Source organism: Hyperolius riggenbachi, chromosome 3 (genome assembly GCF_040937935.1).
Source record: "Hyperolius riggenbachi isolate aHypRig1 chromosome 3, aHypRig1.pri, whole genome shotgun sequence".
In the NCBI taxonomy this organism is placed as follows: domain Eukaryota; kingdom Metazoa; phylum Chordata; class Amphibia; order Anura; family Hyperoliidae; genus Hyperolius; species Hyperolius riggenbachi.
In genome coordinates this window covers 72,554,306-72,578,160 of record NC_090648.1, presented here as the reverse complement: position 1 = coordinate 72,578,160, position 23,855 = coordinate 72,554,306, and the positions used below count along the sequence as shown (strand labels likewise).

Sequence of the window (23,855 nt, the reverse complement as noted above, 5' to 3'; positions counted from 1 at the left end):
CGTGTATTCCCAGCATTAGAGTAATTCGCCGGATCCCTTCTCCAGCCTGCACATCTACCCTCAAAGCAGCAATGGAAGGAGCTTCATGCTTACCATGAGCATCAGAAAATTAACAGCTCACGTACCATCTCTCTCCTCCAGTAACCTGCAACCACCAAGACTTTGGCCAACTCCCAAGCACCTCTAGCCAGCGCAGCTTACCAGTACTTCCAGGCACAATAATCACAGGCCCAATTATCAGCACACATGGCAGTGACATAGACTCATTACTCCATTTTTGAAATTGTATTTTTCATGTATTTTACAAGTGCGGGACTGGCCCACTTGGCAGCCTGCTCCACAAAACACTATGCTGGCATCCCTGGCAGGCTTTGTTTTGCCCTCTTTGCCGCCTTTTCAAATGCTAAGACTCTTTAGCCGCTTATTAACAATGCTTGTTTAGTGGCTGTCTAATTAGCATATGGCATCCCATGATCCTCAGCGGAACATTGTAAACTGCGTTTGTCTCTCCTTAAGGTGATTCCTTTATCCAAGAAAGAGGGGATATTTGCTGGCATTAGCTTGGCTAACTTTGCGCAGTGGCAGTATCATAGCCAATGAGGTTCAACCGAGGCGTGATTATTGCTAATTGAAAACTTTTCCCAATACCCCGCCATGATGACTTGAAATATAGTCAGCATTGGCAATTTTTGACAGTCTCTTTGGAGACTGACTAAGGTGTTTACCAACAGAGAAAGGATTATCTTCAAGGTGCATGATGACTGAGCAGTGCTCGTGTGGTAGTACCGTGGCTGGCACAATAACAACATTTCGTAGCACCTCTTATCTCCAAATCAGTCTTGGCCACAAAATGCTCACTTGTCAGCGTTCTTTCATGAGGGTGAGGTCCAGTGTCTTACTCTCTGGCAAATTTATAAACACCAGCAGGATGACTAAAATGACAAAAGTCCACTTTTCATCTGCAGGTTGCTACTTTTCTAATGCCACATTCCTAAGAGAGAGAACAGTGTTGTTTCTCAGAGGTCTGGCCTGAAAAATTTGGAGGTTACAAGCTCCATTTATTTGCGCTAGATACGATCCCGTGGCCTCTCGCTAGCTCTTTCTGCAAGCGTTGTTGGGGTGCTCAGAAACAGAGCACCACTGACATTTAGGTTTCGCCGGCCTATAGCTTCTTCTGGCTGGTGTACCATTGTTTTAAAAGTGTCAACAATCAGCCAAGGTGAAGAACCTGATGGTTGAAGGAAACAACAGCGCATTCTGCTGTTTCCCGGCTATCTAGGTGCTATAGACTGCTCATGACTTGCACTAGACCTTAACTTGCGCCCAGCCTGGAAATACTGTAGCTAAACTTTGAGCTGCTGGTGATTGCACCTTTTCAGAGCCTGGATAGCTCAGTCGGTAGAGCATCAGACTTTTAATCTGAGGGTCCAGGGTTCAAGTCCCTGTTCAGGCGATGCTCTCTGCCTTTCGTTATGCTTCGTGTCCTCTCCCTATCTTCCTCAACTGCAGCCTCTTGCGTGCTCCGCTTGCACCAGGCCAAAACACCGATGTCGGCCGCTTTCCATGCCTTCGCTGATTGGTGGCTACCTTTCTAATGCCACCTTCCAAATCAAGTACAGTTTTATTCTTTCAGAGATCTGACCTAGAAAATGTAGAGGTCGCAGGCTATAGCCAGCTCAGGGCATGTACTAGACCTTCCGTCCATCCTGCTTGGAATAACTGACTTTTGAGCTGCTGGTGAAGCTCACCATCCAGGGCCTGGATAGCTCAGTTGGTAGTGCATCAGACTTTTAATCTGAGGGTCCAGGGTTCAAGTCCCTGTTCAGGCGATGCCTTTCCTTTACCCCATGCTCATTGGCCATCACTTCCGCTACCTGAGTTCCCTCTGCAACTGCTGCCTCTTGCGTGCTTTGCTTGCAGTAAGCCATAATCGAAACATCAGCCGCTTTCTGTGCATCCCCCGAACTCTCACAGCCTCCCTGCGTCTTGAATCTATTTCTCTTCAACTTTTTCTGCTGTGATATTAAACATGGATTATTCCATGCATAAAAGAGGCATCAAACCGTCAACATTATGCTGGGAATACACCATAAGTTTTTTCAGCAGATAGATGGTTCCATAGATAATTTCCAACATGTCCGATCTTATTATCGATCCTTTTTCTCATCGATTTCTCATAGAAATGAATGGAAATTGATCAGAAAAGATAAGAATCGGAAAGTCGATCGGAAATAAGATCGGATAGTAATCGACTGAAAAATGTCGTCGTGTATTCCCAGCATTAGAGTAATTCGCCGGATCCCTTCTCCAGCCTGCACATCTACCCTCAAAGCAGCAATGGAAGGAGCTTCATGCTTACCATGAGCATCAGAAAATTAACAGCTCACGTACCATCTCTCTCCTCCAGTAACCTGCAACCACCAAGACTTTGGCCAACTCCCAAGCACCTCTAGCCAGCGCAGCTTACCAGTACTTCCAGGCACAATAATCACAGGCCCAATTATCAGCACACATGGCAGTGACGTAGACTCATTACTCCATTTTTCAAATTGTATTTTTCATGTATTTTACAAGTGCGGGACTGGCCCACTTGGCAGCCTGCTCCACAAAACACTATGCTGGCATCCCTGGCAGGCTTTGTTTTGCCCTCTTTGCCGCCTTTTCAAATGCTAAGACTCTTTAGCCGCTTATTAACAATGCTTGTTTAGTGGCTGTCTAATTAGCATATGGCATCCCATGATCCTCAGCGGAACACTGTAAACTGCGTTTGTCTCTCCTTCAGGTGATTCCTTTATCCAAGAAAGAGGGGATATTTGCTGGCATTAGCTTGGCTAACTTTGCGCAGTGGCAGTATCATAGCCAATGAGGTTCAACCGAGGCGTGATTATTGCTAATTGAAAACTTTTCCCAATACCCCGCCATGATGACTTGAAATATAGTCAGCATCGGCAATTTTTGACAGTCTCTTCGGAGACTGACTAAGGTGTTTACCAACAGAGAAAGGATTATCTTCAAGGTGCATGATGACTGAACAGTGCTCGTGTGGTAGTACCGTGGCTGGCACAATAACAACATTTCGTAGCACCTCTTATCTCCAAATCAGTCTTGGCCACAAAATGCTCACTTGTCAGCGTTCTTTCATGAGGGTGAGGTCCAGTGTCTTACTCTCTGGCAAATTTATAAACACCAGCAGGATGACTAAAATGACAAAAGTCCACTTTTCATCTGCAGGTTGCTACTTTTCTAATGCCACATTCCTAAGAGAGAGAACAGTGTTGTTTCTCAGAGGTCTGGCCTGAAAAATTTGGAGGTCACAAGCTCCATTTATTTGCGCTAGATACGATCCCGTGGCCTCTCGCTAGCTCTTTCTGCAAGCGTTGTTGGGGTGCTCAGAAACAGAGCACCGCTGACATTTAGGTTTCGCCGGCCTATAGCTTCTTCTGGCTGGTGTACCATTGTTTTAAAAGTGTCAACAATCAGCCAAGGTGAAGAACCTGATGGTTGAAGGAAACAACAGCGCATTCTGCTGTTTCCCGGCTATCTAGGTGCTATAGACTGCTCATGACTTGCACTAGACCTTAACTTGCGCCCAGCCTGGAAATACTGTAGCTAAACTTTGAGCTGCTGGTGATCACACCTTTTCAGAGCCTGGATAGCTCAGTCGGTAGAGCATCAGACTTTAAATCTGAGGGTCCAGGGTTCAAGTCCCTGTTCAGGCGATGCTCTCTGCGTTTCGTTATGCTTCGTGTCCTCTCCCTATCTTCCTCAACTGCAGCCTCTTGCGTGCTCCGCTTGCACCAGGCCAAAACACCGATGTCGGCCGCTTTCCATGCCTTCGCTGATTGGTGGCTACCTTTCTAATGCCGCCTTCCAAATCAAGTACAGTTTTATTCTTTCAGAGATCTGACCTAGAAAATGTAGAGGTCGCAGGCTATAGCCAGCTCAGGGCATGTACTAGACCTTCCGTCCATCCTGCTTGGAATAACTGACTTTTGAGCTGCTGGTGAAGCTCACCTTCCAGGGCCTGGAGAGCTCAGTCGGTAGAGCATCAGACTTTTAATCTGAGGGTCCAGGGGTTCAAGTCCCTGTTCAGGCGATGCCTTTCCTTTACCCCATGCTCATTGGCCATCACTTCCGCTACCTGAGTTCCCTCTGCAACTGCTGCCTCTTGCGTGCTTTGCTTGCAGTAAGCCATAACCGAAACATCAGCCGCTTTCTGTGCATCCCCCGAACTCTCACAGCCTCCCTGCGTCTTGAATGTATTTCTCTTCAACTTTTTCTGCTGTGATATTAAACATGGATTATTCCATGCATAAAAGAGGCATCAAACCGTCAACATTATGCTGGGAATACACCATGTTTTTTCAGCAGATAGATGGTTCCATAGATAATTTCCAACATGTCCGATCTTATTATCGATCCTTTTTCTCATCGATTTCTCATAGAAATAAATGGAAATTGATCAGAAAAGATCAGATCAGAAAAGATAAGAATCCCTTCTCCAGCCTGCACATCTACCCTCAAAGCAGCAATGGAAGGAGCTTCATGCTTACCATGAGCATCAGAAAATTAACAGCTCACGTACCATCTCTCTCCTCCAGTAACCTGCAACCACCAAGACTTTGGCCAACTCCCAAGCACCTCTAGCCAGCGCAGCTTACCAGTACTTCCAGGCACAATAATCACAGGCCCAATTATCAGCACACATGGCAGTGACGTAGACTCATTACTCCATTTTTCAAATTGTATTTTTCATGTATTTTACAAGTGCGGGACTGGCCCACTTGGCAGCCTGCTCCACAAAACACTATGCTGGCATCCCTGGCAGGCTTTGTTTTGCCCTCTTTGCCGCCTTTTCAAATGCTAAGACTCTTTAGCCGCTTATTAACCATGCTTGTTTAGTGGCTGTCTAATTAGCATATGGCATCCCATGATCCTCAGCGGAACACTGTAAACTGCGTTTGTCTCTCCTTAAGGTGATTCCTTTATCCAAGAAAGAGGGGATATTTGCTGGCATTAGCTTGGCTAACTTTGCGCAGTGGCAGTATCATAGCCAATGAGGTTCAACCGAGGCGTGATTATTGCTAATTGAAAACTTTTCCCAATACCCCATCATGATGCATTGAAATATAGTCAGCATCGGCAATTTTTGACAGTCTCTTCGGAGACTGACTAAGGTGTTTACCAACAGAGAAAGGATTATCTTCAAGGTGCATGATGACTGAACAGTGCTCGTGTGGTAGTACAGTGGCTGGCACAATAACAACATTTCGTAGCACCTCTTATCTCCAAATCAGTCTTGGCCACAAAATGCTCACTTGTCAGCGTTCTTTCATGAGGGTGAGGTCCAGTGTCTTACTCTCTGGCAAATTTATAAACACCAGCAGGATGACTAAAATGACAAAAGTCCACTTTTCATCTGCAGGTTGCTACTTTTCTAATGCCACATTCCTAAGAGAGAGAACAGTGTTGTTTCTCAGAGGTCTGGCCTGAAAAATTTGGAGGTCACAAGCTCCATTTATTTGCGCTAGATACGATCCCGTGGCCTCTCGCTAGCTCTTTCTGCAAGCGTTGTTGGGGTGCTCAGAAACAGAGCACCGCTGACATTTGAGTTTCGCCGGCCTATAGCTTCTTCTGGCTGGTGTACCATTGTTTTAAAAGTGTCAACAATCAGCCAAGGTGAAGAACCTGATGGTTGAAGGAAACAACAGCGCATTCTGCTGTTTCCCGGCTATCTAGGTGCAATAGACTGCTCATGACTTGCACTAGACCTTAACTTGCGCCCAGCCTGGAAATACTGTAGCTAAACTTTGAGCTGCTGGTGATCGCACTTTTTCAGAGCCTGGATAGCTCAGTCGGTAGAGCATCAGACTTTTAATCTGAGGGTCCAGGGTTCAAGTCCCTGTTCAGGTGATGCTCTCTGCCTTTCGTTATTCTTCGTGTCCTCTCCCTATCTTCCTCAACTGCAGCCTCTTGCGTGCTCCGCTTGCACCAGGCCAAAACACCGATGTTGGCCGCTTTCCATGCCTTCGCTGATTGGTGGCTACCTTTCTAATGCCACCTTCCAAATCAAGTACAGTTTTATTCTTTCAGAGATCTGACCTAGAAAATGTAGAGGTCGCAGGCTATAGCCAGCTCAGGGCATGTACTAGACCTTCCGTCCATCCTGCTTGGAATAACTGACTTTTGAGCTGCTGGTGAAGCTCACCTTCCAGGGCCTGGATAGCTCAGTCGGCAGAGCATCAGACTTTTAATCTGAGGGTCCAGGGTTCAAGTCCCTGTTCAGGCGATGCCTTTCCTTTACCCCATGCTCATTGGCCATCACTTCCGCTACCTGAGTTCCCTCTGCAACTGCTGCCTCTTGCGTGCTTTGCTTGCAGTAAGCCATAACCGAAACATCAGCCGCTTTCTGTGCATCCCCCGAACTCTCACAGCCTCCCTGCGTCTTGAATGTATTTCTCTTCAACTTTTTCTGCTGTGATATTAAACATGGATTATTCCATGCATAAAAGAGGCATCAAACCGTCAACATTATGCTGGGAATACACCATAAGTTTTTTCAGCAGATAGATGGTTCCATAGATAATTTCCAACATGTCCGATCTTATTATCGATCCTTTTTCTCATCGATTTCTCATAGAAATGAATGGAAATTGATCAGAAAAGATAAGAATCGGAAAGTCGATCGGAAATAAGATCGGATAGTAATCGACTGAAAAATGTCGTCGTGTATTCCCAGCATTAGAGTAATTCGCCGGATCCCTTCTCCAGCCTGCACATCTACCCTCAAAGCAGCAATGGAAGGAGCTTCATGCTTACCATGAGCATCAGAAAATTAACAGCTCACGTACCATCTCTCTCCTCCAGTAACCTGCAACCACCAAGACTTTGGCCAACTCCCAAGCACCTCTAGCCAGCGCAGCTTACCAGTACTTCCAGGCACAATAATCACAGGCCCAATTATCAGCACACATGGCAGTGACGTAGACTCATTACTCCATTTTTCAAATTGTATTTTTCATGTATTTTACAAGTGCGGGACTGGCCCACTTGGCAGCCTGCTCCACAAAACACTATGGCCTCAATTCACTAAGCTTTATCAAACACTTCACCGAACGTTTGATAATTTACCTCATGGGTAAAATCTAATTTTAAATTCACTAAGCTGTTATATATTTATCGAATGTTTTACCGATAAAACATTCAATAAATCTGTAACAGCTTAGTGAATTTAAAATTAGATTTTACCCATGAGGTAAATTATCAAACATTCGGTGAAGTGTTTGATAAAGCTTAGTGAATTGAGGCCTATGCTGGCATCCCTGGAAGGCTTTGTTTTGCCCTCTTTGCCGCCTTTTCAAATGCTAAGACTCTTTAGCCGCTTATTAACAATGCTTGTTTAGTGGCTGTCTAATTAGCATATGGCATCCCATGATCCTCAGCGGAACACTGTAAACTGCGTTTGTCTCTCCTTAAGGTGATTCCTTTATCCAAGAAAGAGGGGATATTTGCTGGCATTAGCTTGGCTAACTTTACGCAGTGGCAGTATCATAGCCAATGAGGTTCAACCGAGGCGTGATTATTGCTAATTGAAAACTTTTCCCAATACCCCGCCATGATGCCTTGAAATATAGTCAGCATCGGCAATTTTTGACAGTCTCTTCGGAGACTGACTAAGGTGTTTACCAACAGAGAAAGGATTATATTCAAGGTGCATGATGACTGAGCAGTGCTTGTGTGGTAGTACCGTGGCTGGCACAATCACAACATTTCGTAGCACCTCTTATCTCCAAATCAGTCTTGGCCACAAAATGCTCACTTGTCAGCGTTCTTTCATGAGGGTGAGGTCCAGTGTCTTACTCTCTGGCAAATTTATAAACACCAGCAGGATGACTAAAATGACAAAAGTCCACTTTTCATCTGCAGGTTGCTACTTTTCTAATGCCACATTCCTAAGAGAGAGAACAGTGTTGTTTCTCAGAGGTCTGGCCTGAAAAATTTGGAGGTCACAAGCTCCATTTATTTGCGCTAGATACGATCCCGTGGCCTCTCGCTAGCTCTTTCTGCAAGCGTTGTTGGGGTGCTCAGAAACAGAGCACCGCTGACATTTAGGTTTCGCCGGCCTATAGCTTCTTCTGGCTGGTGTACCATTGTTTTAAAAGTGTCAACAATCAGCCAAGGTGAAGAACCTGATGGTTGAAGGAAACAACAGCGCATTCTGCTGTTTCCCGGCTATCTAGGTGCTATAGACTGCTCATGACTTGCACTAGACCTTAACTTGCATCCGCTCTCTTTACCCTCTTCTCTCCTAACTGCACTCCTCTCTCCTCCTGCCGTCTCCCTCTTTACCCCCCCCCCACCCCCCTTCTGTCTTACACCTCTCTCTCTCTACTGCGCAATCTGGCTGAATGTTGGTATAATTAATGAGCAGACATTGCATCCTTAGTACCACTAAAATCCACAGCAAAGGACTGGCACCATACAATGTGATTATAATTCTTTGCATTTATCTATAGTATCATACCAGCAATAGCGTGACCGCAATCTTGTAGATAGCACTTAGTACCATTGTGATCTTAAGCTAGTATCGGTAGGCAATAATACAATGACACAACTACTGTTACCATCAACACTAAATTTATTCTCACATTAACTGGGAAATATCTGATCCGCAATGAGTCCTCTCAGATTTGTCATATATGTTAAAAAAGGACGCTCCCCATAAAACTAATAACCGATATTCCTACCTAATTATTGTTCCAACCCTTCCTATTCCCATACTTTATAGGCCCACCCATATACCTCTCCTGTGTCCAATCCTTCCCCCTCCTTCATTCCCTTCCCTCCCCCCCCCTCCCGCACCCCCTTGTCCTCACCCTTACAAACTTACGCTTAAAGATCATCTGGTCATACTCAGGTCTAATCCTTATCCACTGCTATACCATTGCAGTACAGTAAACATATATGATAAAGCTGAAAACTAAGTTCTAACCTCCTGACGAATGTCAGGAGCCGCTGGGCAGCGGACTTCTGCCTTTGGCCACTACCCACACTAAGACGGGCCCTTAGGGTACCGATCTTATTCTATCACCTCGTCCCTTACAGGCGGATAGCCTATTAAAGGGACGACTATTGTTCGGGGACTAAGCTACATCAGTTGGTAAAGTTGTAGCAGGGTGGGCAATGGGTGTTACGAATATGGGGGAACAGTACCAGGTTTTCCCCCAATTTTTTTATTTTTCTTCTTTAAATGTTAAAACGTTTAATTTGTTTTTGTTAATGCAGTCCTGTATGCTCGGCACAATTGATTGTACTGGCTCTGGTCGGGTCGCATGTCTAGCGTTTTGCGCTCCAGAAACCATCGTGCAACGTACTTTTCTCCTGATCAAGGTAATCATTCACTTATTGCTATGACTAACATAATATTTTGGAATGTACGAGGGCTAAACTCAAGGGTAAAACGGTCACTAGTATTTAACTACCTAAAGCAATACAATCCACAAATTTGCATCCTAACTGAAACGCATCTGCAAGGTAGTAGATTACTGTCCCTCAAAAAACCATGGGTCGGCCACTATTACAACGCCTCATTCTCCACATACTCCAGAGGAGTATCCATGCTGATTCACAAGACATTACCATTTCAAATGATTAATCTACACCTTGACAGCTTAGGAAGATACGTCATCCTGCACGCTAAAGTGCATGAGGAGGAGGTTATCATAGTGGGCCTCTATATTCCTCCCCCCGCAGAAGTTCAAATACTCTCAAACATTATGGAAAAAATAGCAACATTTACTACCGGAAACACAGCGGTATTTCTCTGTGGAGACTTCAATATGGTGATGTCTCCTTCAGATGATAGATTAGTGCCAAATCCACGAGACTCACTACTCTTATATCACTGGGCCCAATCCTTCGGGTTATTAGACCTTTGGAAAATCAAAAACCCTAAAGAACCAGGATACACATGCCACTCCTCCTCATACGCCTCCCTATCCAGAATAGACCTAGCACTGGCAAATACGATGGCTGCGACATGGGTAAACTCGATCAGGCTTCTTCCTCGGGGGATCTCCGATCACGCTCCCTTATTAATGTCACTAGACCTACCTCATAATAAACCGAGACCCCTATGGAAGTTGTCAGAACGATGGCTTTCACACGATTTTGTCCAAATGAGCGTTATAGAACCACTTCAACGTTTCTGGCCAGAGAACGTCAAATCAGCCGCACCCCCAGTAGTCTGGGACACTTTCAAAGCCGTGGCAAGAGGCCAATTTATCAGAGCCATCTCAGAAGCCAGAATACAGGATAAGATATACCTAATCAAAGCAGAAGAGGCAGCAACAGAGGCTGAGAGGCAATACATTATTAACAAATCTAAAGCATCTTATGATACCTGGCAAACATCATTGGCACACCTATCAGATAAACAAAAATCCGTCCTGTCAAAGGCCGACCTAGCAAAATGCACCCGTATATACGAACAGGGAGACAAGACTGGCAAACTGTTAGCATATCTGATAGGGGAAGAGCGACCTAGCTATCATATTGGCTTAATTCAAAGCCGAACAGGTGAGACTCTGAGTGGCGCCCAAGCTATAAACAATGAATTTACAAATTACTATAAAGAGCTATACTCTTCACCCCAGCCGAGCCCATCACCACAAATTATGGCATTTCTAGATACTCTGCACTTCCCAGTGGTGTCTGCTGATGACAGAGTTTTCCTGGAAGCGGGCATCACTGAGGAAGAGATTAGAGAAGTCATCAAGGGCCTGCCGGACTCTAAGTCCCCCGGCACAGACGGGCTGCCAGCAGCCTTTTACAAACAATACAAAAAAATGCTCACCCCACGCCTTCTTCGATTATTTAACCACATTCTCGAAACCGGCAACCTTCCTCATTCAATGCAAGAAGCGCTAATTACTGTCCTTCCTAAAAAAGGCAAAGACCTAACACTATGTCAATCATACCGCCCGATATCCTTACTAAACCAGGATTACAAATTGTTAGCTAAAATACTCTCCATCCGACTGAACTCAATTATTACCAAAATAATACACCCAGACCAATCTGGGTTTATCCCAGGTAAAGGGACCGATATTAACCTGAGACGACTAATGACCAATCTTGAAATTGCCCACGAGCACGTCGGGTCGCGTGTGATAGTTTCCCTCGATGCTGAAAAGGCCTTCGACGTGGTGGACTGGGAATTCTTATGGGGGGCTATGCTTAAGTTTGGCATTAGCGCTAAATTCGTGCAATGGATTAGAGTGCTTTACACCACGCCGAGGGCCTTGGTGCGTACTGGGCTAAATGTTTCCCTTCCCTTTCTGCTCTCAAGGGGAACGAGACAAGGGTGCCTGTTGTCACCAACATTGTTCGCTATTGCAATCGAACCGCTAGCCATTATGATCAGGGCTAACACACAGATTCGAGGGTTACAATATGGGTCTTGCTCAGAAAAAATCTCTCTTTATGCAGACGATATATTATTATATTTAGCAGATCCCGGTCCTTCTTTAGCAGCTGCACTCTCCTCTATTAAAACATATGGCTCCCACTCTGGCTTTAGAGTCAATTGGGACAAATCAGTGATACTGCCAGTAGATACGCAAGTTATACCCGCTTCTCCAACAAACCCTCTTAGATGGGTGTCGGAATTTACCTACCTAGGGATCAGGATCACGAGAACCTCACAGGACTATACTAGCTTAAATCTCCACCCCGCTCTGGCCAAACTCAAACAGAAATGCCAAGCCTGGAAATCCTTACCTTTGACACTGTTAGGACGGGCTAACGCCATCAAAATGAACATGTTACCAAAATTTCTTTATTACTTTAGGAACTGTCCAGTGTTACTCCCCAAAAAATTCTTCACAGAAATAAACAAAAATATCTCTGCCTTACTGTGGTACCCGAAAAACCCCCGTATTGCACTCTCAGCTCTACAGCTCAATCAAACCCAGGGAGGCATTGGCCTCCCAGACTTTGAGTACTATTATTGGGCCTCCAACCTAGTTAGCATACGTTGGTGGTTCGCCCAATCCCCACTAAACCCTGCCACTGTCCTGGAGGCTGAAATCATGGGCTCATTTAACGCTCTTACTAGCCTCCCATTCAGAGGCAGCAAACACATCCCACGCGCAACTACAAATATGCTTAACACAGTCCGGATGTGGGAAAAAGTAAATGGTCTAATGTCCCGCCCTGGGCAGATTTCTCCGTTCACCCCACTCTGGGCTAATCACACCCTATCTCACTTTTTAACGGTTCCAGACCCCAGAATCTGGGCAGACCACGGTATTACCAAGCTAGCGGACATTACAGACAATAGCTCCCTCAAATCATTTACAACACTGAAACAGGAGTTTAATTTACCCCCCTTTATGTACTTCCGATACATTCAACTAAGGCATGCATTCAAAGCACAATTTCACCCCACAACTGGCCCTCTGCTGATCCAATCACACCCTATTGAGGCAGAAATTATTAAGGAACACCTTGAACATGCTGTATCCACCTTCTATAAATTATTTCCACCAAGAGGTAGAGGAATTGCTGAGGATCTCCTCAAAAAATGGCAATCTGACATCCCGGACCTCACCATAGAGAGATGGGAGGCTATCCTTAATTATTTCTTCACGACTACGGTCGCATCCAGAGACAGGCTAATTGCCCTCAAATTCATTCACAGATGCTACCTATCTCCAGCAAGACTACTTAAAATTTATCCAAATTCACTGGGAGCATGTAACAGATGCGCACAGGCCAAGGCAGATTCTTTCCACGTCTTCTGGCAATGCACTCATATAACACCATATTGGAAATATATCCATGCAGAACTTCAGAGAATATTCAGTATTCTTATACCATTTACCCCTGAAGCCCTACTGCTGGGTAATATTGAGGATAGCCTTTTATCTGCTCACAAGCTGACAGCATTCAGGACACTGGTAGCTCATGCACGAAAGTTGATAGTGTTAAAATGGAACCAAGAAATCCCCCCACGTATGAAACACTGGAAAACATATGTCCATAAGGACCTAATATACATTAAACGGATATATATTAAGAGGAAATGTCCTAAGAAATTTGCCAAAACATGGAATAAGTGGCTTTCATATTATGACTTAGAGTTAACTGATTAATCTTTAACTTACTAGCCTAACTGCTGATATTATGGCTTTCTGGAGAGGCATGCGACTGGACCAGAACACCCCCCCCCCCCCTCTCTTGGGGTTACAGAACCCCACTCTGCCGAGCAATGTTTCTTCTTTTTCCAGACTGTATTGTGTTAATGTTACAATGTTGAATCTGTTATGCAGTAGTGGCACTGTCGCCACTTAAAACTCAATAAAAATATTCTTTCAAAAAAAAGACCTTAACTTGCGCCCAGCCTGGAAATACTGTAGCTAAACTTTGAGCTGCTGGTGATCGTACCTTTTCAGAGCCTGGATAGCTCAGTCGGTAGAGCATCAGACTTTTAATCTGAGGGTCCAGGGTTCAAGTCCCTGTTCAGGCGATGCTCTCTGCCTTTCGTTATTCTTCGTGTCCTCTCCCTATCTTCCTCAACTGCAGCCTCTTGCGTGCTCCGCTTGCACCAGGCCAAAACACCGATGTCGGCCGCTTTCCATGCCTTCGCTGATTGGTGGCTACCTTTCTAATGCCACCTTCCAAATCAAGTACAGTTTTATTCTTTCAGAGATCTGACCTAGAAAATGTAGAGGTCGCAGGCTATAGCCAGCTCAGGGCATGTACTAGACCTTCCGTCCATCCTGCTTGGAATAACTGACTTTTGAGCTGCGGGTGAAGCTCACCTTCCAGGGCCTGGATAGATCAGTCGGTAGAGCATCAGACTTTTAATCTGAGGGTCCAGGGTTCAAGTCCCTGTTCAGGCGATGCCTTTCCTTTACCCCATGCTCATTGGCCATCACTTCCGCTACCTGAGTTCCCTCTGCAACTGCTGCCTCTTGCGTGCTTTGCTTGCAGTAAGCCATAACCGAAACATCAGCCGCTTTCTGTGCATCCCCCGAACTCTCACAGCCTCCCTGCGTCTTGAATGTATTTCTCTTCAACTTTTTCTGCTGTGATATTAAACATGGATTATTCCATGCATAAAAGAGGCATCAAACCGTCAACATTATGCTGGGAATACACCATAAGTTTTTTCAGCAGATAGATGGTTCCATAGATAATTTCCAACATGTCCGATCTTATTATCGATCCTTTTTCTCATCGATTTCTCATAGAAATGAATGGAAATTGATCAGAAAAGATAAGAATCGGAAAGTCGATCGGAAATAAGATCGGATAGTAATCGACTGAAAAATGTCGTCGTGTATTCCCAGCATTAGAGTAATTCGCCGGATCCCTTCTCCAGCCTGCACATCTACCCTCAAAGCAGCAATGGAAGGAGCTTCATGCTTACCATGAGCATCAGAAAATTAACAGCTCACGTACCATCTCTCTCCTCCAGTAACCTGCAACCACCAAGACTTTGGCCAACTCCCAAGCACCTCTAGCCAGCGCAGCTTACCAGTACTTCCAGGCACAATAATCACTTTTCCCAATACCCCATCATGATGACTTGAAATATAGTCAGCATCGGCAATTTTTGACAGTCTCTTCGGAGACTGACTAAGGTGTTTACCAACAGAGAAAGGATTATCTTCAAGGTGCATGATGACTGAGCAGTGCTCGTGTGGTAGTACCGTGGCTGGCACAATAACAACATTTCGTAGCACCTCTTATCTCCAAATCAGCCTTGACCACAAAATGCTCACTTGTCAGCGTTCTTTCATGAGGGTGAGGTCCAGTGTCTTACTCTCTGGCAAATTTATAAACACCAGCAGGATGACTAAAATGACAAAAGTCCACTTTTCATCTGCAGGTTGCTACTTTTCTAATGCCACATTCCTAAGAGAGAGAACAGTGTTGTTTCTCAGAGGTCTGGCCTGAAAAATTTGGAGGTCACAAGCTCCATTTATTTGCGCTAGATACGATCCCGTGGCCTCTCGCTAGCTCTTTCTGCAAGCGTTGTTGGGGTGCTCAGAAACAGAGCACCGCTGACATTTAGGTTTCGCCGGCCTATAGCTTCTTCTGGCTGGTGTACCATTGTTTTAAAAGTGTCAACAATCAGCCAAGGTGAAGAACCTGATGGTTGAAGGAAACAACAGCGCATTCTGCTGTTTCCCGGCTATCTAGGTGCTATAGACTGCTCATGACTTGCACTAGACCTTAACTTGCGCTCAGCCTGGAAATACTGTAGCTAAACTTTGAGCTGCTGGTGATCGCTGCTTTTCAGAGCCTGGATAGCTCAGTCGGTAGAGCATCAGACTTTTAATCTGAGGGTCCAGGGTTCAAGTCCCTGTTCAGGCGATGCTCTCTGCCTTTCGTTATGCTTCGTGTCCTCTCCCTATCTTCCTCAACTGCAGCCTCTTGCGTGCTCCGCTTGCACCAGGCCAAAACACCGATGTTGGCTGCTTTCCATGCCTTCGCTGATTGGTGGCTACCTTTCTAATGCCACCTTCCAAATCAAGTACAGTTTTATTCTTTCAGAGATCTGACCTAGAAAATGTAGAGGTCGCAGGCTATAGCCAGCTCAGGGCATGTACTAGACCTTCCGTCCATCCTGCTTGGAATAACTGACTTTTGAGCTGCTGGTGAAGCTCACTTTCCAGGGCCTGGATAGCTCAGTCGGTAGAGCATCAGACTTTTAATCTGAGGGTCCAGGGTTCAAATCCCTGTTCAGGCGATGCATTTCCTTTACCCCATGCTCATTGGCCATCACTTCCGCTACCTGAGTTCCCTCTGCAACTGCTGCCTCTTGCGTGCTTTGCTTGCAGTAAGCCATAACCAAAACATCAGCCGCTTTCTGTGCATCCCCCGAACTCTCACAGCCTCCCTGCGTCTTGAATCTATTTCTCTTCAACTTTTTCTGCTGTGATATTAAACATGGATTATTCCATGCATAAAAGAGGCATCAAACCGTCAACATTATGCTGGGAATACACCATAAGTTTTTTCAGCAGATAGATGGTTCCATAGATAATTTCCAATATGTCCGATCTTATTATCGATCCTTTTTCTCATCGATTTCTCATAGAAATGAATGGAAATTGATCAGAAAAGATAAGAATCGGAAAGTCGATCGGAAATAGGATCGGATAGTAATCGACTGAAAATGTCGTCGTGTATTCCCAGCATTAGAGTAATTCGCCGGATCCCTTCTCCAGCCTGCACATCTACCCTCAAAGCAGCAATGGAAGGAGCTTCATGCTTACCATGAGCATCAGAAAATTAACAGCTCACGTACCATCTCTCTCCTCCAGTAACCTGCAACCACCAAGACTTTGGCCAACTCCCAAGCACCTCTAGCCAGCGCAGCTTACCAGTACTTCCAGGCACAATAATCACAGGCCCAATTATCAGCACACATGGCAGTGACGTAGACTCATTACTCCATTTTTCAAATTGTATTTTTCATGTATTTTACAAGTGCGGGACTGGCCCACTTGGCAGCCTGCTCCACAAAACACTATGCTGGCATCCCTGGCAGGCTTTGTTTTGCCCTCTTTGCCGCCTTTTCAAATGCTAAGACTCTTTAGCTGCTTATTAACAATGCTTGTTTAGTGGCTGTCTAATTAGCATATGGCATCCCATGATCCTCAGCGGAACACTGTAAGCTGCGTTTGTCTCTCCTTAAGGTGTTTCCTTTATCCAAGAAAGAGGGGATATTTGCTGGCATTAGCTTGGCTAACTTTGCGCAGTGGCAGTATTATAGCCAATGAGGTTCAACCGAGGCGTGATTATTGCTAATTGAAAACTTTTCCCAATACCCCATCATGATGACTTGAAATATAGTCAGCATCGGCAATTTTTGACAGTCTCTTTGGAGACTGACTAAGGTGTTTACCAACAGAGAAAGGATTATCTTCAAGGTGCATGATGACTGAGCAGTGCTCGTGTGGTAGTACCGTGGCTGGCACAATAACAACATTTCGTAGCACCTCTTATCTCCAAATCAGCCTTGACCACAAAATGCTCACTTGTCAGCGTTCTTTCATGAGGGTGAGGTCCAGTGTCTTACTCTCTGGCAAATTTATAAACACCAGCAGGATGACTAAAATGACAAAAGTCCACTTTTCATCTGCAGGTTGCTACTTTTCTAATGCCACATTCCTAAGAGAGAGAACAGTGTTGTTTCTCAGAGGTCTGGCCTGAAAAATTTGGAGGTCACAAGCTCCATTTATTTGCGCTAGATACGATCCCGTGGCCTCTCGCTAGCTCTTTCTGCAAGCGTTGTTGGGGTGCTCAGAAACAGAGCACCGCTGACATTTAGGTTTCGCCGGCCTATAGCTTCTTCTGGCTGGTGTACCATTGTTTTAAAAGTGTCAACAATCAGCCAAGGTGAAGAACCTGATGGTTGAAGGAAACAACAGCGCATTCTGCTGTTTCCCGGCTATCTAGGTGCTATAGACTGCTCATGACTTGCACTAGACCTTAACTTGCGCTCAGCCTGGAAATACTGTAGCTAAACTTTGAGCTGCTGGTGATCACTCCTTTTCAGAGCCTGGATAGCTCAGTCGGTAGAGCATCAGACTTTTAATCTGAGGGTCCAGGGTTCAAGTCCCTGTTCAGGCGATGCTCTCTGCCTTTCGTTATGCTTCGTGTCCTCTACCTATCTTCCTCAACTGCAGCCTATTGCGTGCTCCGCTTGCACCAGGCCAAAACACCGATGTCGGCCGCTTTCCATGCCTTCGCTGATTGGTGGCTACCTTTCTAATGCCACCTTCCAAATCAAGTACAGTTTTATTCTTTCAGAGATCTGACCTAGAAAATGTAGAGGTCGCAGGCTATAGCCAGCTCAGGGCATGTACTAGACCTTCCGTCCATCCTGCTTGGAATAACTGACTTTTGAGCTGCTGGTGAAGCTCACCTTCCAGGGCCTGGATAGCTCAGTCGGTAGAGCATCAGACTTTTAATCTGAGGGTCCAGGGTTCAAATCCCTGTTCAGGCGATGCATTTCCTTTACCCCATGCTCATTGGCCATCACTTCCGCTACCTGAGTTCCCTCTGCAACTGCTGCCTCTTGCGTGCTTTGCTTGCAGTAAGCCATGACCGAAACATTAGCCGCTTTCTGTGCATCCCCCGAACTCTCACAGCCTCCCTGCGTCTTGAATGTATTTCTCTTCAACTTTTTCTGCTGTGATATTAAACATGGATTATTCCATGCATAAAAGAGGCATCAAACCGTCAACATTATGCTGGGAATACACCATGTTTTTTCAGCAGATAGATGGTTCCATAGATAATTTCCAACATGTCCGATCTTATTATCGATCCTTTTTCTCATCGATTTCTCATAGAAATAAATGGAAATTGATCAGAAAAGATAAGAATCGGAAAGTCGATCGGAAATAAGATCGGATAGTAATCGACTGAAAAATGTCGTCGTGTATTCCCAGCATTAGAGTAATTCGCCGGATCCCTTCTCCAGCCTGCACATCTACCCTCAAAGCAGCAATGGAAGGAGCTTCATGCTTACCATGAGCATCAGAAAATTAACAGCTCACGTACCATCTCTCTCCTCCAGTAACCTGCAACCACCAAGACTTTGGCCAACTCCCAAGCACCTCTAGCCAGCGCAGCTTACCAGTACTTCCAGGCACAATAATCACAGGCCCAATTATCAGCACACATGGCAGTGACGTAGACTCATTACTCCATTTTTCAAATTGTATTTTTCATGTATTTTACAAGTGCGGGACTGGCCCACTTGGCAGCCTGCTCCACAAAACACTATGCTGGCATCCCTGGCAGGCTTTGTTTTGCCCTCTTTGCCGCCTTTTCAAAAGCTAAGACTCTTTAGCCGCTTATTAACAATGCTTGTTTAGTGGCTGTCTAATTAGCATATGGCATCCCATGATCCTCAGCGGAACACTGTAAACTGCGTTTGTCTCTCCTTAAGGTGATTCCTTTATCCAAGAAAGAGGGGATATTTGCTGGCATTAGCTTGGCTAACTTTGCGCAGTGGCAGTATCATAGTCAATGAGGTTCAACCGAGCCGTGATTATTGCTAATTGAAAACTTTTCCCAATACCCTGCCATGATGACTTGAAATATAGTCAGCATCGGCAATTTTTGACAGTCTCTTCGGAGACTGACTAAGGTGTTTACCAACAGAGAAAGGATTATCTTCAAGGTGCATGATGACTGAGCAGTGCTCGTGTGGTAGTACCGTGGCTGGCACAATAACAACATTTCGTAGCACTTCTTATCTCCAAATCAGTCTTGGCCACAAAATGCTCACTTGTCAGCGTTCTTTCATGAGGGTGAGGTCCAGTGTCTTACTCTCTGGCAAATTTATAAACACCAGCAGGATGACTAAAATGACAAAAGTCCACTTTTCATCTGCAGGTTGCTACTTTTCTAATGCCACATTCCTAAGAGAGAGAACAGTGTTGTTTCTCAGAGGTCTGGCCTGAAAAATTTGGAGGTCACAAGCTCCATTTATTTGCGCTAGATACGATCCCGTGGCCTCTCGCTAGCTCTTTCTGCAAGCGTTGTTGGGGTGCTCAGAAACAGAGCACCGCTGACATTTAGGTTTCGCCGGCCTATAGCTTCTTCTGGCTGGTGTACCATTGTTTTAAAAGTGTCAACAATCAGCCAAGGTGAAGAACCTGATGGTTGAAGGAAACAACAGCGCATTCTGCTGTTTCCCGGCTATCTAGGTGCTATAGACTGCTCATGACTTGCACTAGACCTTAACTTGCGCCCAGCCTGGAAATACTGTAGCTAAACTTTGAGCTGCTGGTGATCGCACCTTTTCCGAGCCTGGATAGCTCAGTCGGTAGAGCATCAGACTTTTAATCTGAGGGTCCAGGGTTCAAGTCCCTGTTCAGGCGATGCTCTCTGCCTTTTGTTATGCTTCGTGTCCTCTCCCTATCTTCCTCAACTGCAGCCTCTTGCGTGCTCCGCTTGCACCAGGCCAAAACACCGATGTTGGCCGCTTTCCATGCCTTCGCTGATTGGTGGCTACCTTTCTAATGCCACCTTCCAAATCAAGTACAGTTTTATTCTTTCAGAGATCTGACCTAGAAAATGTAGAGGTCGCAGGCTATAGCCAGCTCAGGGCATGTACTAGACCTTCCGTCCATCCTGCTTGGAATAACTGACTTTTGAGCTGCTGGTGAAGCTCACTTTCCAGGGCCTGGATAGCTCAGTCGGTAGAGCATCAGACTTTTAATCTGAGGGTCCAGGGTTCAAATCCCTGTTCAGGCGATGCATTTCCTTTACCCCATGCTCATTGGCCATCACTTCCGCTACCTGAGTTCCCTCTGCAACTGCTGCCTCTTGCGTGCTTTGCTTGCAGTAAGCCATAACCAAAACATCAGCCGCTTTCTGTGCATCCCCCGAACTCTCACAGCCTCCCTGCGTCTTGAATCTATTTCTCTTCAACTTTTTCTGCTGTGATATTAAACATGGATTATTCCATGCATAAAAGAGGCATCAAACCGTCAACATTATGCTGGGAATACACCATAAGTTTTTTCAGCAGATAGATGGTTCCATAGATAATTTCCAATATGTCCGATCTTATTATCGATCCTTTTTCTCATCGATTTCTCATAGAAATGAATGGAAATTGATCAGAAAAGATAAGAATCGGAAAGTCGATCGGAAATAGGAACGGATAGTAATCGACTGAAAATGTCGTCGTGTATTCCCAGCATTAGAGTAATTCGCCGGATCCCTTCTCCAGCCTGCACATCTACCCTCAAAGCAGCAATGGAAGGAGCTTCATGCTTACCATGAGCATCAGAAAATTAACAGCTCACGTACCATCTCTCTCCTCCAGTAACCTGCAACCACCAAGACTTTGGCCAACTCCCAAGCACCTCTAGCCAGCGCAGCTTACCAGTACTTCCAGGCACAATAATCACAGGCCCAATTATCAGCACACATGGCAGTGACGTAGACTCATTACTCCATTTTTCAAATTGTATTTTTCATGTATTTTACAAGTGCGGGACTGGCCCACTTGGCAGCCTGCTCCACAAAACACTATGCTGGCATCCCTGGCAGGCTTTGTTTTGCCCTCTTTGCCGCCTTTTCAAATGCTAAGACTCTTTAGCCGCTTATTAACAATGCTTGTTTAGTGGCTGTCTAATTAGCATATGGCATCCCATGATCCTCAGCGGAACACTGTAAACTGCGTTTGTCTCTCCTTAAGGTGATTCCTTTATCCAAGAAAGAGGGGATATTTGCTGGCATTAGCTTGGCTAACTTTGCGCAGTGGCAGTATTATAGCCAATGAGGTTCAACCGAGGCGTGATTATTGCTAATTGAAAACTTTTCCCAATACCCCATCATGATGACTTGAAATATAGTCAGCATCGGCAATTTTTGACAGTCTCTTTGGAGACTGACTAAGGTGTTTACCAACAGAGAAAGGATTATCTTCAAGGTGCATGATGACTGAGCAGTGCTCGTGTGGTAGTACCGTGGCTGGCACAATAACAACATTTCGTAGCACCTCTTATCTCCAAATCAGCCTTGACCACAAAATGCTCACTTGTCAGCGTTCTTTCATGAGGGTGAGGTCCAGTGTCTTACTCTCTGGCAAATTTATAAACACCAGCAGGATGACTAAAATGACAAAAGTCCACTTTTCATCTGCAGGTTGCTACTTTTCTAATGCCACATTCCTAAGAGAGAGAACAGTGTTGTTTCTCAGAGGTCTGACCTGAAAAATTTGGAGGTCACAAGCTCCATTTATTTGCGCTAGATACGATCCCGTGGCCTCTCGCTAGCTCTTTCTGCAAGCGTTGTTGGGGTGCTCAGAAACAGAGCACCGCTGACATTTAGGTTTCGCCGGCCTATAGCTTCTTCTGGCTGGTGTACCATTGTTTTAAAAGTGTCAACAATCAGCCAAGGTGAAGAACCTGATGGTTGAAGGAAACAACAGCGCATTCTGCTGTTTCCCGGCTATCTAGGTGCTATAGACTGCTCATGACTTGCACTAGACCTTAACTTGCGCTCAGCCTGGAAATACTGTAGCTAAACTTTGAGCTGCTGGTGATCACTCCTTTTCAGAGCCTGGATAGCTCAGTCGGTAGAGCATCAGACTTTTAATCTGAGGGTCCAGGGTTCAAGTCCCTGTTCAGGCGATGCTCTCTGCCTTTCGTTATGCTTCGTGTCCTCTCCCTATCTTCCTCAACTGCAGCCTATTGCGTGCTCCGCTTGCACCAGGCCAAAACACCGATGTCGGCCGCTTTCCATGCCTTCGCTGATTGGTGGCTACCTTTCTAATGCCACCTTCCAAATCAAGTACAGTTTTATTCTTTCAGAGATCTGACCTAGAAAATGTAGAGGTCGCAGGCTATAGCCAGCTCAGGGCATGTACTAGACCTTCCGTCCATCCTGCTTGGAATAACTGACTTTTGAGCTGCTGGTGAAGCTCACCTTCCAGGGCCTGGATAGCTCCGTTGGTAGAGCATCAGACTTTTAATCTGAGGGTCCAGGGTTCAAATCCCTGTTCAGGCGATGCATTTTCTTTACCCCATGCTCATTGGCCATCACTTCCGCTACCTGAGTTCCCTCTGCAACTGCTGCCTCTTGCGTGCTTTGCTTGCAGTAAGCCATGACCGAAACATTAGCCGCTTTCTGTGCATCCCCCGAACTCTCACAGCCTCCCTGCGTCTTGAATGTATTTCTCTTCAACTTTTTCTGCTGTGATATTAAACATGGATTATTCCATGCATAAAAGAGGCATCAAACCGTCAACATTATGCTGGGAATACACCATGTTTTTTCAGCAGATAGATGGTTCCATAGATAATTTCCAACATGTCCGATCTTATTATCGATCCTTTTTCTCATCGATTTCTCATAGAAATAAATGGAAATTGATCAGAAAAGATAAGAATCGGAAAGTCGATCGGAAATAAGATCGGATAGTAATCGACTGAAAAATGTCGTCGTGTATTCCCAGCATTAGAGTAATTCGCCGGATCCCTTCTCCAGCCTGCACATCTACCCTCAAAGCAGCAATGGAAGGAGCTTCATGCTTACCATGAGCATCAGAAAATTAACAGCTCACGTACCATCTCTCTCCTCCAGTAACCTGCAACCACCAAGACTTTGGCCAACTCCCAAGCACCTCTAGCCAGCGCAGCTTACCAGTACTTCCAGGCACAATAATCACAGGCCCAATTATCAGCACACATGGCAGTGACGTAGACTCATTACTCCATTTTTCAAATTGTATTTTTCATGTATTTTACAAGTGCGGGACTGGCCCACTTGGCAGCCTGCTCCACAAAACACTATGCTGGCATCCCTGGCAGGCTTTGTTTTGCCCTCTTTGCCGCCTTTTCAAATGCTAAGACTCTTTAGCCGCTTATTAACAATGCTTGTTTAGTGGCTGTCTAATTAGCATATGGCATCCCATGATCCTCAGCGGAACACTGTAAACTGCGTTTGCCTCTCCTTAAGGTGATTCCTTTATCCAAGAAAGAGGGGATATTTGCTGGCATTAGCTTGGCTAACTTTGCGCAGTGGCAGTATCATAGCCAATGAGGTTCAACCGAGCCGTGATTATTGCTAATTGAAAACTTTTCCCAATACCCCGCCATGATGACTTGAAATATAGTCAGCATCGGCAAGTTTTGACAGTCTCTTCGGAGACTGATTAAGGTGTTTACCAACAGAGAAAGGATTATCTTCAAGGTGCATGATGACTGAGCAGTTCTCGTGTGGTAGTACCGTGGCTGGCACAATAACAACATTTCTTAGCACTTCTTATCTCCAAATCAGTCTTGGCCACAAAATGCTCACTTGTC

The 23,855-nt window shown here is 45.4% G+C and overlaps 23 non-coding genes across 23 annotated transcripts; all 23 read left to right on the top strand.

Annotated features, from left to right (window-relative positions):
* Positions 1-567: 567 nt before the first annotated feature.
* On the top strand, positions 568-708 carry LOC137564866 (U4 spliceosomal RNA). Its single transcript, XR_011030929.1, has one exon. It is a non-coding gene; the product is annotated as a U4 spliceosomal RNA (small nuclear RNA).
* A 672-nt stretch (positions 709-1,380) lies between these two features.
* Positions 1,381-1,453, top strand: TRNAK-UUU (transfer RNA lysine (anticodon UUU)). Its single transcript has one exon. It is a non-coding gene; the product is annotated as a tRNA-Lys (tRNA).
* A 303-nt stretch (positions 1,454-1,756) lies between these two features.
* TRNAK-UUU (transfer RNA lysine (anticodon UUU)) lies at positions 1,757-1,829 on the top strand. Its single transcript has one exon. It is a non-coding gene; the product is annotated as a tRNA-Lys (tRNA).
* Positions 1,830-2,833: 1,004 nt separating this feature from the next.
* On the top strand, positions 2,834-2,974 carry LOC137564653 (U4 spliceosomal RNA). Its single transcript, XR_011030741.1, has one exon. It is a non-coding gene; the product is annotated as a U4 spliceosomal RNA (small nuclear RNA).
* A 1,048-nt stretch (positions 2,975-4,022) lies between these two features.
* On the top strand, positions 4,023-4,096 carry TRNAK-UUU (transfer RNA lysine (anticodon UUU)). The gene has a single exon. It is a non-coding gene; the product is annotated as a tRNA-Lys (tRNA).
* A 931-nt stretch (positions 4,097-5,027) lies between these two features.
* On the top strand, positions 5,028-5,168 carry LOC137564835 (U4 spliceosomal RNA). The gene has a single exon (XR_011030905.1). It is a non-coding gene; the product is annotated as a U4 spliceosomal RNA (small nuclear RNA).
* A 672-nt stretch (positions 5,169-5,840) lies between these two features.
* TRNAK-UUU (transfer RNA lysine (anticodon UUU)) lies at positions 5,841-5,913 on the top strand. Its single transcript has one exon. It is a non-coding gene; the product is annotated as a tRNA-Lys (tRNA).
* A 303-nt stretch (positions 5,914-6,216) lies between these two features.
* TRNAK-UUU (transfer RNA lysine (anticodon UUU)) lies at positions 6,217-6,289 on the top strand. The gene has a single exon. It is a non-coding gene; the product is annotated as a tRNA-Lys (tRNA).
* Positions 6,290-7,528: 1,239 nt separating this feature from the next.
* On the top strand, positions 7,529-7,669 carry LOC137564776 (U4 spliceosomal RNA). The gene has a single exon (XR_011030848.1). It is a non-coding gene; the product is annotated as a U4 spliceosomal RNA (small nuclear RNA).
* A 5,789-nt stretch (positions 7,670-13,458) lies between these two features.
* TRNAK-UUU (transfer RNA lysine (anticodon UUU)) lies at positions 13,459-13,531 on the top strand. The gene has a single exon. It is a non-coding gene; the product is annotated as a tRNA-Lys (tRNA).
* Positions 13,532-13,834: 303 nt separating this feature from the next.
* On the top strand, positions 13,835-13,907 carry TRNAK-UUU (transfer RNA lysine (anticodon UUU)). Its single transcript has one exon. It is a non-coding gene; the product is annotated as a tRNA-Lys (tRNA).
* Positions 13,908-15,314: 1,407 nt separating this feature from the next.
* Positions 15,315-15,387, top strand: TRNAK-UUU (transfer RNA lysine (anticodon UUU)). Its single transcript has one exon. It is a non-coding gene; the product is annotated as a tRNA-Lys (tRNA).
* Positions 15,388-15,690: 303 nt separating this feature from the next.
* Positions 15,691-15,763, top strand: TRNAK-UUU (transfer RNA lysine (anticodon UUU)). Its single transcript has one exon. It is a non-coding gene; the product is annotated as a tRNA-Lys (tRNA).
* Positions 15,764-16,766: 1,003 nt separating this feature from the next.
* Positions 16,767-16,907, top strand: LOC137564806 (U4 spliceosomal RNA). Its single transcript, XR_011030877.1, has one exon. It is a non-coding gene; the product is annotated as a U4 spliceosomal RNA (small nuclear RNA).
* A 672-nt stretch (positions 16,908-17,579) lies between these two features.
* Positions 17,580-17,652, top strand: TRNAK-UUU (transfer RNA lysine (anticodon UUU)). The gene has a single exon. It is a non-coding gene; the product is annotated as a tRNA-Lys (tRNA).
* A 303-nt stretch (positions 17,653-17,955) lies between these two features.
* TRNAK-UUU (transfer RNA lysine (anticodon UUU)) lies at positions 17,956-18,028 on the top strand. The gene has a single exon. It is a non-coding gene; the product is annotated as a tRNA-Lys (tRNA).
* Positions 18,029-19,030: 1,002 nt separating this feature from the next.
* LOC137564809 (U4 spliceosomal RNA) lies at positions 19,031-19,171 on the top strand. The gene has a single exon (XR_011030880.1). It is a non-coding gene; the product is annotated as a U4 spliceosomal RNA (small nuclear RNA).
* A 672-nt stretch (positions 19,172-19,843) lies between these two features.
* On the top strand, positions 19,844-19,916 carry TRNAK-UUU (transfer RNA lysine (anticodon UUU)). Its single transcript has one exon. It is a non-coding gene; the product is annotated as a tRNA-Lys (tRNA).
* A 303-nt stretch (positions 19,917-20,219) lies between these two features.
* TRNAK-UUU (transfer RNA lysine (anticodon UUU)) lies at positions 20,220-20,292 on the top strand. The gene has a single exon. It is a non-coding gene; the product is annotated as a tRNA-Lys (tRNA).
* A 1,003-nt stretch (positions 20,293-21,295) lies between these two features.
* LOC137564805 (U4 spliceosomal RNA) lies at positions 21,296-21,436 on the top strand. Its single transcript, XR_011030876.1, has one exon. It is a non-coding gene; the product is annotated as a U4 spliceosomal RNA (small nuclear RNA).
* Positions 21,437-22,108: 672 nt separating this feature from the next.
* Positions 22,109-22,181, top strand: TRNAK-UUU (transfer RNA lysine (anticodon UUU)). The gene has a single exon. It is a non-coding gene; the product is annotated as a tRNA-Lys (tRNA).
* A 303-nt stretch (positions 22,182-22,484) lies between these two features.
* On the top strand, positions 22,485-22,557 carry TRNAK-UUU (transfer RNA lysine (anticodon UUU)). Its single transcript has one exon. It is a non-coding gene; the product is annotated as a tRNA-Lys (tRNA).
* Positions 22,558-23,559: 1,002 nt separating this feature from the next.
* LOC137564824 (U4 spliceosomal RNA) lies at positions 23,560-23,700 on the top strand. The gene has a single exon (XR_011030894.1). It is a non-coding gene; the product is annotated as a U4 spliceosomal RNA (small nuclear RNA).
* The last annotated feature ends 155 nt before the right edge of the window (positions 23,701-23,855 follow it).